At 42.0% G+C, this 14,925-nt stretch overlaps 1 pseudogene; it reads left to right on the top strand.

Moving 5' to 3' along the window:
* The first annotated feature begins 3,889 nt into the window (after window positions 1-3,889).
* LOC113605130 (60S ribosomal protein L31 pseudogene) lies at window positions 3,890-13,403 on the top strand (annotated as a pseudogene).
* Window positions 13,404-14,925: the final 1,522 nt, after the last annotated feature.

Genomic DNA, 14,925 nt, shown 5'->3' on the forward strand with positions numbered 1-14,925 from the left:
AAAAGCATCCCGAACGGCGGGCGTGGGTAACAGCAGCACCGGGCGCCAGAGCTCAGGACTGGGCAGGGTGGGCGTGCCCACTCCGCGCAGGAAACAACCCTTCAAACCGCGCACCGCGCAGCTTCTCTGCCACGCTTGGAATGCGCGGTTTACTACGAGACTAGGCTCGGAATTCCACCCACGCCCCTTCCTCGAGCCTTCCTAAAAGAAATGGTTGCACCAATCAGGGAGCCCGGTGCTAGGGCTCGATCATTCAAGACGCCCTGGGGCAAGGAGGCCGGCGGGAGGAGGCAACAAATCCCCGCTCCTCTCAGGGTGTGCCGTACCAGGAAGACGCCCGCTCACCTTGTCTCCTCTGCCTTCTCCTAAGATCCGAGATTCCCCAGAAAGGAAGATTCGTTTACCTTAACCTGTGGCATCAGACTGAGAAATTTCCACCCACTCCCTCTTCTGACCCCGGTGTCCAAAACGCTCACCCCTAACGTTTTAGCCAATAAAATAATCTCGCCGGAGAAAGAAATCTCCTACAAGACTGTGTGTCTCAAATTAAAGCTGAGTCCGTCCAGCTGCAAGGACATCCCTCCCTTTCTCCTTTATGTAGGGGGAAAGGGAGGAATGAAGGCTCTTGCTCGTCCTTAATTTTAAAATGTTTAATATTAGTAATTAATTAAACGGATGTTTATTAATCACCTACTTTGTGCCAGGCGCTGTTCTCATGGAGCTTACACTGTCCAGCAATTTATATTATCCCTGCACTCATGAACATTCCAGTTAGGCGGGAAGAGTAACAGAGTTGGGGACTTCATGGCTTTGATTTAGTTTCCAATTATCTCTCATTCCAACCCAGACTCTTGGGCTCAGCGGAGATGGTAAAGAACCGAGGGCCTGGAATTCCAGTTTCAGCACAGCGAGTTCGGACTTAGGGCACGGCTCTTTCAGCACCAAGGACAGAGCCCACGGTTTGGTCGCTTAAGCCTCCGGTTAGTCCGCTTAGGTCTCCAGCATTTAGGAAACCCGCCCAGCTCTCCCCATCCGCCTCCCCGCAGTAACTGCTGGGTTTTGTTTCCCTTGTTGGGGCGCGGTGGTGGTGGAGTATGTCGCCCCATTCTTGCCTCTCCGGTAAGAATTTGCAAGGAGGGTCGTTGTGGTTGTCTTTCGGCTCTTCAGAATATTTGGGGATCTATATTTTTGTCTGTATTTTTCCACTCTTCTTTTTATCTTTTATGACTCCCGGGGGAAGATGCTTTGGATATTGGGGGTGGGAAAAAGATATCCTCTCTGGGGACTCTTCCCGGTGGTGAGGGGTGGCCCGGAAGGGAGTAGTATCCGCCCAGATGTTTCGTTTGCATTTGATCGAAGGTTTAGCGCTTTGAAGAAATGGGAACAAGACGTCCAGAGGCAGAAGAAGGAGGGGGCGAGGGCGACCCCTCTGGTCTCTCCCTGCCGGGCGTGGAGGTTTTGCCAGCCTGCAACCCAGGCTACTCGATTATGTCTTCCGAGGACAACCTTCCTTTAGGTCAAGGATGGTTGGGACTTGGGAATACGACCCTCCGCCCACAATGCCCTTTCCCCGGGAGGTTTTAAGATATTCCAAGTGGATTTGGATTTGGAGACGAGCCTTTCGTCAAAGGAAAAAAAGCGAGTGGGTGGAGTAAGGAGTGGAAGGGGCACCCAAATGGGCTGCGGGGGAGATTTTTTATGCGTAAAATATGGTCCGCGTCAAGGTGAGTAAATATGAAACGTCAATCTTTTTTTTTTTTTTTTTAACGCATTTAGCATTTTTAGCCTCCAGGAAAGGTAATTTAGAGCCACAGTGTTGGTTCATTTCAGCCTGCTCGTTAAGGTCTATTTTAAGCATCTAATTTACGACCAAAAAAGAGGGGGAAAAAATGGCAGTGTTCACCTTTTAAACGTCTGTCTCCCGAGACGAGGGCTGTGGGCAGCGTTAACCGTACACTCTTTTCGTAAGTGGGAGCGAAGGTCTATTCGAAAAGTGGCTTTTCGTAAGTGGGAGCGAAGGTCTATTCGGTGTGTTTGTGTACTTTAAAGATAGTTCCCCAAATCATTCTGGACTTTCTTTGGGAACCATAGCTAAATCAACACCCCTACCCACAACAGACGACGTCACACTCACTCCTGGAAGATGGGAAAGGGTTAAAAGTGTGGCGAGAGAGGGAGAATTCCAGCCAGAACGCCGCCAGAACGCCAGCCAGAACGAGAGAGGACTCCGGAAATTACCACCTTTTCTTCTAAAGAACAGCGCTGAGTTCCTCAGATAATCGTCATATGGTCCCTTCCCCCTTGCTATTCAGAAGATGAAAATATTCTAATATTAAAGAAATTAATCAAAGAGGACAGAGTAATTTGTATTGGGGCACATCTTAAGACGCCCAGTTCTCGCTATTTCAAACACGACGACGGAGGGACCGCCAGGTGGCGATAGATTACAATTTCTGAGGGAACAACGGGTTCCACAAGGGAGCAGTTCTTGAAGGAAAACTGCTGGCAGGCCCTTTCCAGTTCACACTCATACTCTGCCATATTTCACAAAGCAGGGCCTTTTTTTTTTTTTTTTAAATGCCGAGAGATGCTGCCGGAAGTGGCTGGAAACACTCAGAATCTCTGTCCCTTTGGTGAAAGAGGAGGGGATGCAGAGTATCCAACCCTTTCCCACAGAGCTGCTCTTTAAAGGTAGCCTCAGGACAGGAACTCTGGTATTAATTAGGCAAGGTGTTCCACTGCGAAACTGGACACCAGGGAAATAACAGGTCTGGATTGCAATTCTGACAGCTTCTAAGATGTATCTATGTTTTCAGTTCTCTCAACAAAAACTAAGGCAAAATCAGTCCTTTCCCAAAAGAGTGGGATGAAGAAAGATGATTTCCCAAATGAGATGCTTTTTAGTGAAACAGAGTATGGAACAGCCATACAGTTGAGCCTTGAACAACCTCCGGGGGTTAGGGGAGCCAGCCCTCACCACAGTGGGAAATCCACGTATAACGTAGAGTCGGCCCTCCATGTACAGAGTTCCTCAACATCCACGGTTCCTTTGTATCTTAGATTCTGCATCCACACTTTCAACCAACCTGAAATCATGTAGTACTGTAGTATTTACTATGGAAAAGAGTCCACATCTAAGTGGACCCTCACAGTTCAAATCTGTGTAGTACAAGGGTCAACTGTATTTTATCTATTTTTTTTTTCAGTGTAAAAGCTCTTGAACTATTTAGAATAACAGGTATTTAGCCCTTGCTTTCAGATGTAGGTGCCTAGGACTGCTGTGTATGAGAGGTTCTGGAAGGTTCTGACTCAGTTGTGGAGAATCTGATAAATTTCTATTCCTGATCAGATTCCTTCCCTATCTGGCCTAATCCTTGGCCAGTTACTCGGGAGAAAACAGAAGCTTAACAGGTGGGATTCATCATTGCTGTTCTAGCTCAGTTTCTTTCTTGTCAAGAACTAACAAGTAAGAGGTCACTGGAATTTATTCACACCCAAGGTTCTCACCTGTGTCAGCTGCAAATCAGTGCCTTGGGTTTTCCCAATTAGTTACCTGGAGCTCGTTCTTTCTTACTTTCAGGTGCAAGGCTGAGGTCTTGTTTTCTCTGCCTTTGGATGAGTCAAGGATCCTTTAGAACTGCAACAACTTGAAATCTCAGGAAGTCCCTAAATATGCAGATTAAATGATAGTCAATATCTTTTCACTGGGTCACACTGTCTCAACTACATAGCTAGGGATAAACCACAGACGTGCACTGAAGCACAGGAAGACTTGAACTGGTAAAACTTTTGTTTACTTCCCTGAATCAGAACCGTATACTCTCCCCGCCGTCACCACTGCCCCCCCCGCCGCCACACACACACACCAACCTTGATATTGGACTTGGCCATGCGATTTGCTTTGGACACGGGAATAGAGCTGAACTGCAAATCCATGAGTTTTGAGGTAATGTGTGATGCATCATTTCTGTGGCAGTAGCTGACGAGTACAGCCTCTCACACCAAGGCTGCCAGGGAGAACCAAGGTGGAACTCAGAGAAAGGTCTTGGCGTTGGCTGCCCAGGATTGCTTACTGTGGGTGGGCCCAGTCTGGCCTAATAGCGGTGGTGGAGGGGGTGGGGCACGTTAGCGACCTCTGACGTCTCTGTCTCTCTCCTTCTCTGTGCCTGTCTCTCACTTTAGAATCATGACTACAGAAATAGTTATAGAGGTGAAAAATAAATCTCCTGGAAATTATGCGGTGCGTTTATTGTCTGAATTCTCATTTAAGCATCACCTGAGATCGTCTGCTTTGCAAAGAAACTGAAGTCCAGAGAAGTTTCAGGATTTCCCAGAGCACACACTTAGTGAGAATCAGGCTGGAAACTCTTCTCCCTTCCATCTCAGTGCCCTGTGCACTGCTCAGTGAGGCCTCCCAGTTCTGCCACATAATAATCATTTGGCCTTGGAAAATCACTTAATCTCTCTGGACTCCCATAATGGCAGGGTTAGGGTATCAGATGAGACCAGATAAGGCTTCATTCATCTAAAATAATTAATTAGTAGTGTTTCATGACTCTTCTCACAGGGCAATGTTCTCCTGTTGTGAATGCTATGGACTCAAGGACCTCTTGAGGTCTTCAAGGCAGCTTGTTACAGGAAGAAAATCAATAACTTTAGTCAGACTTGAGTTCAAATCTCAATTCTACTTATCAGCTATTATTTAAATGCTCTCAGTCTAAATTTTCTCATCAATAAAATGGGAGCTAACATTAGCTTTGTGGGCTGTCTTATTTGATGTCCATAAAACCCATGTTCACAAGTTCAGTGATGCCTGGTTTATGAATTTCAATGTATGTCAACTCCGGCTCCTGTTCTTTCCCCTTAGTTCAACAGTGATTTTGATCCATTTAAATGTTTTCTCCTTGGATGTATAAGCTAAGCCTAATATGTGTTTTATTTTGTTGCCCATTTCAGTAGAGCTTCATCATCCCTTGACACGGACTTGAAGGCTTTCTCTTCAGCGATTTAGAGGCCTTTTAATCTACAGAGAGTTTTGATTCCTAGAGGAGAAAATTTTCTGATGGAACATTCAGACTCAGCTGAGAAGGGGTGAAAGGGAGCCAGTTTTGTGCCGATGTCTTCACTCTGCCCCAATGACACTGACCTTCTTGTTTCTTAAACATTCTTGGCATGTTCCCATCTCAGGGACTTGGCAATAAATATTCCTCTGCTTGGAAAGCTCTTCCCTCACGTATCCATAGGATTTGTTCCTTCTCATTCTGGTTTTTGCTCAAATGTTATTTTCTCAATGACCTTCCTTTATCCATTTAAAATTACAAATCTCCCCCGGTCATAGAAATCCCTATTCCACCCTATTTTTTTCCTCTAACACTTTCTTTTCTTCTTTACTACTTGACATATTATATATTTTACTTATTTATTGCTTCTTTCTTCTCACTAAAATGTAAGCTCCATGAGGGCGGGGATTTCTTTTTAAACCAATGTATCCCCAGCACAGAATGGTTCCTGGAGCACTATAACCACCCACTACATATTTGGCTGGTTTTTATTTTGTGCATCTGAATAGACAATATATTCCTAAGATCTTCAGGTGGCCATCTGGAAGGCACCTAGTGCCTGCAGAATGACTATGGGCAGTCGTTTTGCATCACTTTCTTTTCTTCATCTGGATTCAGATAAGGAGGTGAGAAGAAAAAGTAGACAAGGAAGAAATAAGTCCCCCAAAGTCAGAACCACCTAGGAGACCTCAACTAGCCTATGAAGGAGCAGCCAGTTACATTAGTATTCAAACCCCTGCCTTAACAGGTGGCAAAAGATCTCAGTTTTGCAAGTTTGTTTTGAGACAAGTTTCTCAAAAGTATTCTTTTAATTCCATTTAGTACGTAGGATTTTTTAATATTTTTCCTCTTATTTTCTTTCATTGGTGGGATGTGAGCTAAGGGAAGGTGGCTGTAGGATGACGATGTTGTCTGCTGATTTAAGTATTCTGCCCCACCTTTGGCTCAGTTCTTCAGATGCCAACAGGATGAAACTGAATTTGGTGCCTAGTATGATGGGAAAGAGATTTTCTTCCTAACACACTATCCAGTGGTAGACAAGGAACTGTGAAATGCATCATCTTAACAGGATGATTGTTTTCAAGTAATCCTTTTCATGGAAAGACATTCAGAATAATTTTTCTTTGAGGCAAAGATACATTTAGAGACCTGGGGGCATGAAACGCCAAAAGTCTTGTTACAGAGTAGAAGAGGGGGCAAGCTAAAGTGTTTGAAAGGCAGGGGAAGGAGCTCAGGAAAGTTAACCAACTATTAAACTTTTTTTTGATACAGTTCTGCAACAATAGGAACTATTGGGTTGGCCAAAAAGTTCGTTCGGAAGAGGTTATGGCAAAACCTGAACGAACTTTTTGGCCAACCCAACACATAATCAATTCTAAAATAACAAGGTCTTTTGGAGGCTATAGGTGATGATTTGCAATTGTTTCTACTTAATTTATCCAACTGGGCATAAGAGTAAGCAAGTTTGTGAGTGTACTAACTGGTTAAGATTCTATGAAGATCAGCATTTCTGTCTCAGACATTTCTTTTCTGAACTTAATGACCTATTTATTTACTTATTAGTATTGATCCTCATCAGAAGCTTCCAGCACACCAAAAAGTGTACTAAGGCCTGCTAATATGCCTCACGTACAATAGGCAATTCGTGAATGTTGCGCTATATCCTCCCTTCCTTGTGTAAACTTTTCTGTTCCTAAGGTCAGTTTTACTTTAACTTTTTTTTTAGTCTTTTTTTAAATTGAAGTAGAGTTGATTTATAATGTTGTGCCAGTCTCTGCTGTACAGTAAAGTGACTCCGTTATACACATGTATACATTCTTTTTTTAATATTCTTTTCCATTATGGTTTTCCATTATGGTTTATCCCAGAAGATTAGTTATAGTTCACTGTGCTATACAGTAACACCTTGTTGTTTATCCTTTCTTTTTAAGTTTCTTTCTTTTTTTTAAAAAAGTACATTTCTTCCTTTAAATTAATATATGATTGTTAAAGTCTGTGACTTTATAATGAACTAAAATGAAATAACCTCATCAACCCATACACAACCATAGTGAACATTTTCATTAATTTTTCCCCCAGATTTCATCCTGCCCTATTAGAGGCTTAATTTAAAAGTTTTTAGTATTGAACAGTTATTTGTACACACATGTTCACAGCAACATTATTCTCAATAGCCAAAAGGTGGAAGCAATCTAACTGCCCATCAATGGATGAATGGATACACAAAGTGAGATATACATACACAATGGAATATTATTTAGCCATAAGAAGGGATGAGGTATTGAAACATGCTAGGGCATAGATGAACCTTGAAGACATTATGCTGAGTAAAATACTCCAGTCACAAAAGGATAAATACTGGAGGATTCCACTTACTTGTGGTACCTAGGTCAAATTCATAGGCAGAAAGTAGAACAGTGGTTGCCAAGGACTGAGGGTAGAGGGAAATGGGAAGTTATTGTTTAATGGGTACGAAGTTTTGGTTTGAGAAAATGGAAGAAGTTCTTGAGGTGAATGGTGGTGATGATTTCACAATATGAATGTGCTAAGTGTTACTGAACTGTGTGCTTAAAAATGGTTGAATGGTAAATTGTATATTTTAGCACAATAAAAAGCTTTTAGTTATAAAAGTGACACATGCCTATGATAAAAAAAATTAAAATGCATACATTGAAAAGTAAAGCTTTTCTTACCTACCTCCCCTCCTCACTTGCACAACCCAGAGATAAACATTCTAGCCAGTTTCATATTTCTACTTTTGACATACCTGCACCTGTAACTGGCACAAGGATCCGCCAATTCCTCTTCCTTTGCTTTGAGTGGCCATGACCCTTGGGGACCTGACGGTACCCTAAAGAGTCCAGTTAGGCTTACAGTCTTAGAGGATGTTATTGGTGTCATTATGCTTGCTATGCTGTGGCAGATACATACAGTAGGATGCTCTCAGCTGCAAAGTAATAGAAAATCAGAAACAAACTGGCTTAAACAGTAAGAAAATTTATTGTCTTACGTAGGATATTCAGAGGTAGGGCAGGCACTAAACCAGAGATGACTGTCAATAAAAATGTCATCAAGGACCAGGTTCTTCTTTTCTCTCCTCCGCTGTCCTTAGCATTGGCTTCAGCATAAAGCTTCCCATGGTTCTAAGATGCTGCAAGTACGCATGAGGGCTCTATGCTTTCTTGTCTCATGTTTTATTAGCTGAGACTGGCTGAGTTCTGTCCATGTCTAGTAATAACTAGTAGTAAAGGGATATTGGTCTAAGGGTACAAAGTTTCAATTATGTAAGGTGAATAAGCTCTGGAGATCTAAGGTACAGCATGGTAACGATAGTTAACATACTTATTGTATACACAAGCCTACCTCATTTTTATTGCATTTCACAGATACTGCGTTTTTTTTTACAAATTGGAGGTTTGTGGCAACCCTGGGTCAAGCAAGTCTATTGGGGTCATTTTTCCAATAGCATTTGCTCACTTTTGTCTCTGTGTCACATTTTGATAATTTTTGCAATATTTCGAACTCCACCAGCTAAAAGATTATGACTTGCTGAAGGCTCAGATGATGGTTAGCATTTTTTAGCAATAAAGTATTTTAAATTAAGGTATGCATATTATTTTTTTAGACATAATGTTACTGCACATTTAATAGATTACAATATAGTGTAAACATAACTTTCATATGCACTGGGAAACCAAAAACTTCATGTGCCTCACTTTAATGTGATACTAGCTTTATTGTGGTGGTCTGGAACTGAACCCGAAATATCTCTGAGGTATGCCTGTACTTGAAATTTGCTAAGAGGATAGATCTTAAATCTTCTCAACACACACACACAGGTCACTATGTAGAGGTGATGGATATGTTAATTCGCTTGATTGTGGTGGTCATTTCACAATGTATATGTGTATCAAGTTGTTCACCCTAGATATATATAAAAATATAATTTTTATGTCAATGACATTTCAAAGCTGTTACAAACAAACAAACTAGTAGCAAGTGGGATGGGAGTACCGTGATTAGCTTAGACTTATCACCTAGGTTGAAAAGGCTGGAGGGGGAATCGACCAGTGTCTGCTATAGGCTGTCTCCTGGTTCAGAAGGGTGCATTATGAACAAGGCTATGCAAGTCCATCTCATCTCCCAGTGCTTTACTTAACAAGCCTCTCCAACTTCTGCACACACACAGCCCCACCCCGCACTGTAACATACCCCAAGTCAGCTGGGTAGTTTATTAGGAAAGCCAATCAGAGAGACCTTTGTCCTCCTTAGCGTGGCCTTGGAGGCTACATCTTACTTGCCTCTTGTGAAGTCTCAATACTGCACAATATAGGACACTTGCCCAGAACTGCAAAACATTTCCAGTGGATCCAGGCTTTCCTTCACATCTGGCACATGAGCTCTGGTCAAGTGCTTCCCACCCACCTCTCCTGCTTGTCCAACATCAATATTCCAGGCAAAATACCAAAATTACATATACCTTGCATGTAATTAACCAAGGGTATAGTTAAAGGGAAAAAACACACTTCGATTAAAGAGAATGTAGGTTATCACCTTGCTTAATATACAGTTGACCCTTGAACATCATGGGGGTTAGTGGTGCTAATCCTCCGTGCCGTTGAAAATCTGAGTATAGCTTATAGTTGGCCCTCAGTAACCGCCGTTCGGCATCTGTGGTTTGGCATCCGTGAATTCAACCAACTGTGGACTGTATAGTACTGTAGTATTTACTACTGAGAAAAGTTCACGTATAGTGGGCCCGCAAAGTTCAAATCTGCGTTGTTCAAGGGTCAACCATATAAAGAAATGAAGGGTAACTGAAGGCTATATGAGGAGCACAAAAGAGAGGCAATTCTGATTCCACGTTTGGACTGCTGGAGCGTGGTCCAGATGGAACCAACTGCCACTCACTGAGGTTATGTTATATACATTCTCTAAGGTATTAGATGGTCTTTACTTAATAAATCACTCCCCTTTCTTCAATCTGCTCCTCTCTACTGGAACCTTAGGGAGGGAAGTACAGTGAAGGGTAGGGCATTAGAGTAAAATGATCTGGATTTGGAATACCTTATGCTCTTCCTTTCTAACCCGGGCCCTGTGAACGGCTCTGAAAGAAGCGTGGTGAGAAGGACAAGGGCCGTTCTGCCAACAATAAGGTAGCGACCAGAGAATACACCATCTCCATTCACAAGCACATCCATGGAGTGGGTTTTGAGAAACACACCCCTTGGGCACTCATAGAGATTCGGAAATTTGCCACGGAGGAGATGCGAATTCCAGATATGCTCATTGACGCCAGGCTCAGCAAAGCTGTCTGGGCTGAAGGAATAAGGAATGTCCCATACTGTATCCATGTGTGACTGTCCAGAAAATGTAATGAGGATGAAGATTCACCAAACAAGCTCTATACATTGGTCACCTATGTATCTGTCACCACTTCCAAAAATCTACATTCAGTCGGTGTGGATGAGAACTGACCTGTGATTGACAAAGTTATAAAACCATCAAAAACAAATGACCTGGATTTGAATCTGCCAATTCCCAGGTTTATGATCTTTAGAAAGTTACTCTCAATCTTTCCTAGGTCTCAATTTCTTCACACATAAATGGGGGTAATAACATCTACCCCCATGCAGGTGTTATGAAGACTAAAAATATTAACATATGGAATTAACATATAACATTACCATACGGAATTAACATGGTACAGTGCCTAACACATAATAGGCTATCAGTACATATGACTATCATCCTTCCTACCAAACATGCTCATCTTAAATATTTAAAAAATAATACTCCTTTTGCCTTATGTCCTCCACAACACTTAATCTTTTTTCTTACCTTCAATGTCAAACTCCTTATTTTTGTTTTCCTCACTCCAATTCACTCAAACTCACTGAAATACGGCTCTCCTTCCTCCCCCAGCCAACTGACACTGCTCTCCCTAATGTCACCAACCACCTCTTTGTTGCCGTCCAATCACACTTTTTAGTTCTTACCTTACTTGTCCTCTCTATAACTTCTGGCCAAGTAGATCTTCCCAGATCTTGAAACTCTTTTCTGGATTTCTGTACTCAGAGGTCAGTTAGGATGCTTTTGGCAGCAGGTAAAAGAAACCTCAATCCAAACTGGTTTAAACAAGAAGAAAGTTTATCTCACTTAACAGTAAGCTCAAATAGAGGGCTGGCTCCAGAGCAATGGATACCATGATTGAACATCACCAGGAATCTAGGTTCTTTTTGCTTTACTGTCCACAACATCCTAAGATTAGTTCCTCTCATGATCACAAAATGGCTGCCAACAGTAAGTAGCGCAGCATATGCTTCCTGGTTCCCAACCAGAGGAATGGAGGAACCTCTCCTCCCAATCATGAAATAAAGTCCTTGATCTGACTGGGCCAATGGAGGTCACATGTCCACTTTTGGAACCGTAATAGTCACCAGAGAAATGCCATACACTGATTGGCTGAGGGTATCTTTTCTGAGTCCCATGCCTATGTGTGTGTGGAGTGAATATCTGAACAGAATCAGGAGTCTCTTAGCAAAGAAGCAGGGAGGGACGATGCTAAGCAGGCGACCAATGGTATCTACTATATTCACTTTCCTGATTTTCCTCTTGGCTATTCTTCTCAGTTTCTCTTTTGTGCATTTTTCTTTCCTGGACTACCACTTAAATGTTGTTTATCATTTAAGATAATTCTACTTTCAGTCCTCTTCTATTCAGACTACACTTTCTCTGTGGGCTACCAATGCCTTACCTTTGATTACTATCTTGAATTAAAGAGATATCTCTGTTATGCGTTATCTTGCTGAGTCTAAGCTCCTAAGACTCCTAAATAAGGTGTATATCATCAGCCAAAGTGTCTCTTCCAAGCTCCATACCATAAATTCCAAAACAACTAACACACAATATTACCTATGGCCAGCAGAATAATCCCCCCACCTCCCAAAGATGTCTATGTCTTAATCCCCAGCACCCATAAATATGTTAGGTTATGTGGCAAGGGACAATTAGGGCTACAGATGTAATTAAGGTTGCTAATCAGCTGACATTAAGATAGGGAAGATTACCCTGGACTCTCCAGATGGACCCAAAGTAATTACAAGCCTTTAAGGTAGAAGAGGGAGGAAGGGTGTTGAGAATTTAGCTAAACTATTTCATAATATTGCTGCCTTGGCATTCATTTTGAGTGGCTAAGTGGCCTACAGGGGCCTTGAACTGACACTAGCCTCTCCCTCAAGTGCATGCCCAGATAACAGCCCATGTACTAGACAATAGCCTGCAGATTCACAAGTAAGTATAAATCCCAGATATGACTTTCCCAGTGCCCCTGGTGATAAATAGTCTCTCCTGCTTCCCAGCTCCTTCCCCTGTGCACCCCACTTAGATAAGACCTCCACAGAGGTTACCAAAACTCTGCTCTTTTTAGTTTGAATCCACCAATCTGGACTTAGCCTAGGAACCCCAAAAGCACTCAATTGTAGACCCTAAGTAAGACATGTACCCAGGGTCCTGCTGCCCACTCTCTCCTGCACCTTGACACCCCCCACCCCGTGGCCCCTTTGACGTGTGCCATGTACCTCCTCTAGGACCCATGAGTAATAAATTTCTCTATTTCACTTTCCCTTGTGGTCTACTTAACAAATGCTAATTTCACAAAAATCAAAACAGGGGAGAGAGGGCTAGAGAGATGGCAATGTGAAAAGGCATCAGTCAGACAGTGCTGGTTTTGAACACGGAAGAATGGGGCCCTGAGCCAAGGAATGCAGGAGGGCTCTAGAAGCTGGAAAAAAAAAGGCAAGGAAACATTCCCTCCTAGCGCCTCCAGAAAGAATGGAGTCTTGCTGATACCTTGGTTTTTGCCAAGTGAGATCCATTTTGGATTTCTGACCTCCAGAACCGTAAGATAATCAATTTGTACTGTTTTAAGCCACTAAGTTGCTTTAATTTGTTACAGCATAGAAAACAATATACTTCCTATATTCAACCTGTGTAAGTGAACCACCATATTCTCCAGCAAATCTGCTTTTCTTTCTGTGCTCCTTTTTCAGGTGATATCACCACTATCATGCATCCAGTTACCCAGTTGGGAGTCATCCTTGACCTCTACCTCTCCCCACATTTAATTCATCACTAATTTCTGTCTGTTCTTTCTACCTCTAAAATAACATCTTTGTTCCACTGCATCTCTGCTACTACCTCTTTCAGGCTACAGTACTGAACTGCTAGAATTATGTAACAGCGGAGTTTTGTATTCCACTCCAGTCTGTTCTCTATACTTTCATATATTTAAAAATGGAGATCCATAGGAAGAAATACATTTCACATCAAGATCTAGGACACACACACTCTGAATGAAAAGTTTCACAAAACCATAATTCCCATATACTCTTTTGCAATGTGTGCTATTTTCTATTCTATGTATTTAAATTAAAAAAAAAAACAGCTATTGGTGACTCACTACAGTGATTTCATATCTGACCAATGGATCATGACCTGTAGTTTGAGAACATATTTTTCTACCTGGCTACTAGAATGCTCTTTCTAAAATACAATCATTATTTTCCTTAAAATCTCTCAGTGGCCTCCCACTACTTTAAGGATAAAGTTCAAACTTTAACACAGCTTGTAAGATCCACCATTTCCCAGCGTCTTTATGAACACAGCTTCATCTGTGTCGGCTCTAACTGGTTCATTTTCATTTTGCGATCCAACCATACCTATTTACTTTCTGGACTCTGAATGTATCTACTGATAGAATGCTCTTCCCCACATCCTCTTCTTGTAGCTAATTCCCCCTCATTCTACCTTCTCAGCTTAGACTCCACTTCCCTCTGAATGCTTTCCCTGGACACCTGGCCCAGGTTAGGTACCCCTACTGCATGCTCCCTCAGCACCCTGGACTTCCTATCACCCTGCATTTCAACTGTGCCAGTGTTCTTTAAGAGCAGGTATACTTGGTAGACCTTCAGTAAATATTGATTGAATAAATGAAACTATTTTGGTGGGTTCCCATCTTAAGTCCATTGAGTGGACATTTTGTACATTTGCAAATAGTTGAATATTTGGATTCTTTCCCACCACTGTAACGTTCTGAAGAAGGCAAAGGTCTGGAACTGAACTGTCTATATAGATACTTGTTTGCTGATTCATAAACAGTTTCTACAGTTTAGCTCCGTGTGAAGCAGCACAGAACACGGGTTCAAGATTCACTAGATCTCTCATACTGAAACATAACCTAGCATCTCGTAGTCTTAATTTCCTCATCTGAATTCCACTACCCCAGTCAATATTTACCCTTAGATATGCCCAGCATCCCAAATTCAATTTGTGTAACTGATGGGGACAATATAATAGCTTGCTCATAGGACTGAGAAGCCAGTGAGTTAAATAATATAAAATACTTACATAAAACAATAAAAAATACTTTGCAGATTATGTTTAGCTATTAGATTTTATATTTAGCTACCACATACAGACACACATGCCTATGTCAGGTTACGCCAACACGCTAAATTACACTGATTAAGGAGTTCAAGTAGGGTACTTCCCTGGCAGTCCAGTGGTTAAGACCTCGCCTTCCAATGCAGGGGGTGCGGGTTTGATCCCTGGTCAAGGAGCTAAGATCCCACATGTCTCACGGCCAAAAAAACAAAACATAAAACAGAAGCAATATTGTAACAAATTCAATAAAGACTTTAAAAATGGTCCACATCAAATTAAAAAAACTTAAAAAAACAAAACCAAAAGGAGTGCAAGTAGGATGAAGAATATGGATAAAGGGTACATACCCATAAATATGGATTATCCCGCATGATCCAACCTCACGAATACTTCGAGGTAGCTATAATATGGTCTGTAATAT

Source organism: Aethalodelphis obliquidens, unplaced genomic scaffold, assembly GCF_003676395.1.
Source record: "Aethalodelphis obliquidens isolate GAN/ISIS:26980383/991018 unplaced genomic scaffold, ASM367639v1 scaffold2, whole genome shotgun sequence".
Classification (NCBI taxonomy): domain Eukaryota; kingdom Metazoa; phylum Chordata; class Mammalia; order Artiodactyla; family Delphinidae; genus Aethalodelphis; species Aethalodelphis obliquidens.